The following is a 6,003-nucleotide window of genomic DNA, read 5'->3' as shown; positions in this document are numbered from 1 at the left end:
CTAGATGGCGGTCTGTCATTTTACTAACTCAGAAAGGAGTTAGTCTTGTGATTTATGCTTAAAGTGAGAAAAACCAATTCTTTCTTTCTTTCTTTCTTTCTTTCTTTCTTTCTTTCTTTCTTTCTTTCTTTCTTTCTTTCTTTCTTTCTTTCTTTCTTCCTTCCTTCCTTCCTTCCTTCCTTCCTTCCTTCTCTCCTCCCTTCCTTCCACCCCTCTATTTATTTATTTATTTATTTATCTATTTATCTCTTTCTCTCTTCCTCCCTCCCTCCCTCCCTCCCTTTTTTCTGGAGTGTTGAATGCAGAGACCTTAACTTGCACAGATGCAAAAAATAAGGTATATGGTTCTAGTCTTAATATAGTCAGTTACTAGTTAGTTCATCTAGCTTGGTGAACACCAAAGAAGAGGTGGTTAGGATATAAGAAGGAAAAGAGGAGAGGATGGGCTAAGACACACTATTCTCTAGACTCCATACAATTATTGTAATCAGTAACCAACAGCAGCTGTCTTTATGTTCACTGGCCTCACACAAGACCACAGTCATTCTAGGAACTGGAACAGCTCACTTTACCTCCCAGAGGTTGGCTATGGATAGATTGTAGGAGAATAATCACTACCTTTAGTTGTCATCTTGTGCTGAGCACATCAGGCTCCAACACATAGCTCCTATCTTACTGGGTCCCTGGCAATATGAATAGAGATGAACACAATCGAGAGGTTTGTTGGAATTGTAAATCAGAAGAGCAGAGTTTTAGGAGTGGAATATGTACTTTATATCAAAAGTATACCAAAATATTGGGCAATACTTGATGTGGACATACAAATGCAATATGCAAGTGTGAAATAGCTAATAATAGAAAACTTGGGGGAGGTCATTCATTCACTCACTCATTCATTTGAGAAAGGTTTTCTTTGTGTAACACAATTATTAATGAAGTGTGCTACCATGCCCAGTTCAAAAAACATTTTTTTAAAAGAAACATATTTATTTCTTTTACATGAGTGCTCTATCTACATGTACACCTGCATACCAGGAGAGGGCATTGGATCCCATTACAGATGGTTGTGAGTCATGATGTGATTGTTGGGAATTGAACTCAGGATCTCTGGAAGGCTACACAGTGCTCTTAACCTCTGAGCCATCTCCTGAGCCCCTCAAAGTTGTTTTTAAATTACATCAGTCTATAATTTCTTTTTAATTGTATCAGTATCGGGTGGAGGACTTCTATTTGTTAAATTGTTTGATTGTTTTTGTTTTTTATTTTGTTTTTGCTTTTCAGAGCCAGGCTGTCCTTGAACTCACTAAGGTCAGCCTACTCTGCCTCTGAAATGCTAGGATTAATGGGATGGTCCACCAAGACTGGCTCAGAATCTGGGTTAGTATCAGGTAATAGTTAAGAGTCAGGAAGTTTTTCTCTTTTGTATCAATAAGTGGTAGCTGTTAAGTCACTTTGAAATTGGTTTTTTGAAATAAAATCCTGTCAATCTTGTTGTGGGGTTGTTTCAAAGATGGCATTTTATGCCCAACAGTGGGTAGGGGGAACTACCTCCAGTAGATAGAGGTGGAGGGACAGGCTTGCTGACCTTCAGTAAAAATTTTTGACCAAGAACTGTTCCTATTTAAAAGGAATGCAGGGGCAAAAATGGAGAAGACCGAAGCCTAGCATGGCTCTCCTCTGAGAGGCTCTACTAGTAGCTGATTGAGACAGACACAGGATAGCTTACACCTGACCATTGGACTGAAGTTGGGGGGAGGGGACCCTATAGTTGGATTAGAGGAAGGATTGAAGAAGCAGTTGGGGAGGGCAAACCCATAGGAAGACCAGAAGTCTCAACTAACCTGGACCAAAGGGAGCTCCCAGAGATTAGCCACCAACCAGGCGGCATATATGGGCTGGTCTGAGGCTTCCAGCACATATATAGCAAAGGATTGCCTGGTCTGGCCTCAGTGATAGATGTGCCTAGTGAGGCCCCAGGGAAAGGGGAGGTCTGATTGGGGGGAGGACCCTCTCAGAGGCAAGTTGGAGGAGAAGTGGGATAAAGAACTGTGGGAGGGGAGACCACGGAGCAGGGGCGGGGGAGTAATGTCTGGAATGTGAATAAATAAAATAATTTGTTTAAAAGGTGGAATTTTCTAATTGCTATGTGTAGTCACATTGCTATATGTAGTCTTGTTAATATTATTTATTTCATGTTGTTTACATTCGATATGTTATATGTCCTGGAATCTCACCTATTTCAATTAGATTTTCCAGTTTAGTGTAATAGAAGTCTTTATTATCAGTAGACGTAAGATCCTATTGTTACTCATATTTTAAATGTTGAGCCTTTACCTTGGGTAATGGTGAGGACATTACAAGATGATCGGTGGTGGCACACAACTTTAACTCCTCCCTGAGGAGGCAGAGTCTGACAGATCTCTGTGAGTTCAAAGCCAGCCTGGTCTACTGTGTTTCAGGTCAGCTAAAGTTACACAGTGAAACCCAGTTGAGAGAGAGAGAGAGAGAGAGAGAGAGAGAGAGAGAGAGTTATGTGAAGTTATGTGTACATGTAAGCCTTCAAACCCAGCTCTCTGGAGGTAGAAACAAGGGAATACCTGAGTCCAAGCCCAGCCTGGTCTATATAGAGGGTCCAGCCAGGTGTTAATACACAGATAGACCCTGTCACAAAGTAAAGCAAACTCTTTCCTGAGGAATAGCTTTATGGTACCAGAAGTACCATTCAAGATCTAAGTACTGCTAGACAACAACTGCGCATTCTGGTGTTTACCATAGATGCAGTGATTCTACTAGAATCCCAGTACAGACATGCATGTGTGCAATAACACATTAGAAACAGGCCATGAATTTGAAAGAGAGCGGTATGGTATTTGGGAAGATTTGGCAGGAGAAAGGAGAGAAAGCAAATGATCTAATGATAGGATAAACTCAAAATTAAAAATGTAAAACCAAAAACAACAACAACAACAACAAACAAACTTAAACACATAACAAAGCTACACTAAAGCCAAACCAAACAAGCAAGTTATACACCTCTCAGGAAAATGCAGACTAGGACACGTTAAACTTCTATGATGCTCTACTTACAGTGTCAATTATCAGGGGTAGAAATGATAGCTAATGTTGGTTATAAATATGGAAAAAGGAGGTTTCACACTGCTATGAGATAAAAAAAAAAACTAGAGAATCAACTTTTGAAATCAGTCTAGATGTCCACCCCCAAATAAACGAATAAATGAAAGAAAGAAAACTTCTGTGTGACCCAGTTATAGCATTGATATGTGACACTATTTCTGTGGAAACAAGGACAAATATCTACTTATCCCAGATAAGTAATCAGTGACAAATCAATGTCTGGGAACCAACAGAGTCCAATTTGGTGAACCAATGTGGTTTCTTTTTCAGGGATATTGTGTGTGCATGTATGTCTGTGAGCCATGTGTGTTCATAATGCTTGCAGAGGCCAGAAGAGGGCATTGGATCCCCTGGAATTGAGAATACATAGTGATGCCCATTTGAGGGTTCTGGGAATGCAAAGTGAGTCTTCTGAAAGAGCAAACAGTACTCTTAGTCATCAAATCATATCTAAAGCTCATCAGTGAGATTTATTAGGGGGACTTTGAGTGTGGGTGAAGGGCTACTTACAGAAGCACAGACTGATTGACATCTGCATCACACTGTGAGGGTTATCTAATGAAGCTGCAAAACTGGGGACCTCTGCACGGCTTGCCAGAAGCTCACCTGATGTAGGAAGTGTGTCTTTCAAGCCACTCACTAACTCCTCCGGGCAGCTTATCCTGTCTTACCAAGTTCAGGCAGCTTGATTGGTACCTGCTTCATGGCTGGTTTGAGCCATCATCTTCTCTGACATCGTCAGCAGTCCTTACTGACTGTATATGCTTGATGCAGGAGGTCACTAGTGAATCTTGCCGGTTTTTCAGACTTCTTGAGGGTACTAAGTTGTCTATTTCTGAGCAATGGGAGATTCTCTAGAGGATGGACAGTTCATGTCCCCTCCATTCACTTGCCCTAAGACATCCAATTAATTTCCTTTAAGACACTATTTTTAAAGTGGTTTCCTTCATCATGATAAGGATAATCTCAGAGAACTCTGATATGCACTAACCACTCCTGGGCATGAAATCCAAGGACTTTCTATCTTATCAATGAGCACTTGCTCATCATACTCATTGCTGCTTTATTCAGTGTCTAGACAATGGAATCAGCTTAGGTATCCATCAACTGACACGTGTGAAAATGGAAATGTGATACATATCTGTAGAGCATTGTAAATAAAAATGAAAGCGTAAAATCAGGATGCAAATTTAAGCAACCTGATAACATGGTGACTATGGAGGCTGACTGGTCCTCAACAATCAGCAAATGTTTCCTCTCACATGTGTGCCTTAGCTTCAACATTTTGTTTTGTTTGTCAAAGTAAGACTGTATGTAAAAGGTATGCAGCTAGAAATGGACCATCAGTGGGAGATTCAGGAAGAAAGGATGGACAGTGGAATACAGGTGATAGGGAATTAGATAGTGGTAGTACGACTGGCTGAGAGGAGCAGGGGCTGCTGAAAGGTCAAACCAAAGGAGATGTCCATGGGGCCCCTTTCATTTTTCAAATGAAGTTAAAGATGTGTGTGTGTGTGTGTGTGTGTGTGTGCAATGAGAAGAAAATGGAACATGTGATATAAAAGAATAGAACAGCCGGGTGGTGGTGGTACACGCCTTTAATCCCAGCATTTGGGAGGCAGAGGCAGGCAGATTTCTGAGTTCAAAGTCAGCCTGGTCTACAAAGTGAGTTCCAGGACAGCCAGGGCTACACAGAGAAACCCTGTCTCAAAAAAACAAAAAACAAACAAACAAAAAAAGAACATTCAATAATGTGCATTAAATGTGAAACTGGGGATGGGGCAGGAAGAAAGTAGGTGGCATAGCCAAAAGCACAGATGAAGTTTTATGAAATCTAACTAGCTTACAAGTTAAAGGAAATATAATGTATAAACCTTTGAACAGAGGTGTGCACATGGGTAAACAATGCTGTTCCCAGGAACCAGGACTTTTAAGTGGATCTCTCTGTACCAGATACTAGTTATCTGGCTAGGATTTACTAGTCAGGGAGGCTCCAGAGACACTCCAAAAAAAGGTCATGCCAGTGTTCCTGCTAGGTTTGGAATTGTGTATTTTGAGATGTTGAACAAGGAAAGTGTTTCCAAGGGCTAGAGATATGGCCTAGTGGTTATAAACACTGGTGTTCTTTCAGAGCATTGGGATTCAATTCCAAATACACACACACACACACACACACACACACACACACACACACACACACACACAGAGAGAGAGAGAGAGAGAGAGAGAGAGAGAGAGAGCGAGAGCTCAGGACCATCTTTAACTACAGCTTTAGGGGAACTGATGCCCCTTCTGTCCTCCACAGGCACTAGGCCTGTGTAGTGGACTGTGATACAAACATGAAAGCACACACACACACACACACACACACACACACACACACACACACATACACACACACAAACACTGAAAATGAAAATCTTTTCACACAATTCCATCTACAAAACTTGATTTTTAACATAAATTCTGTGATACTTTGTGAAATATAAAGTTCATTTAAGGTTTTCCCATGTTTCCTTTCCTTATGCTTCTATTATGTATTCTGTTGGGTTTTGCAAGTATAGAGAATACTGAATAACTGCTATGTCACATCATTTAGATCAGTATGTTTCACTCCAGTGTGAACTCTATGATATGTTCTAAGATGTGAGGCCTGGGTAAAGCATTTGTCACACTCCTTGCATTTGTAATGTATCTTTCCAGTATGAATTGTCTGATGTGTTCTAAGAATTAGCATGTAGTAAAAGATTTGCCACATTCATTATACACATAAGGTCTCTTTCCAGTGTGAATTTTGTGATGATGACTTCAAAGATTCTATCACAAAATAAAGGAAATTTCTCCCTGAGGAATGTTTTTTTTTTTTTT

Source organism: Mus musculus, chromosome 17, assembly GCF_000001635.26.
Source record: "Mus musculus strain C57BL/6J chromosome 17, GRCm38.p6 C57BL/6J".
NCBI lineage: Eukaryota > Metazoa > Chordata > Mammalia > Rodentia > Muridae > Mus > Mus musculus.
The sequence above is the reverse complement of the archived record's forward strand: the minus strand, read 5'-3'. Positions refer to the sequence as shown.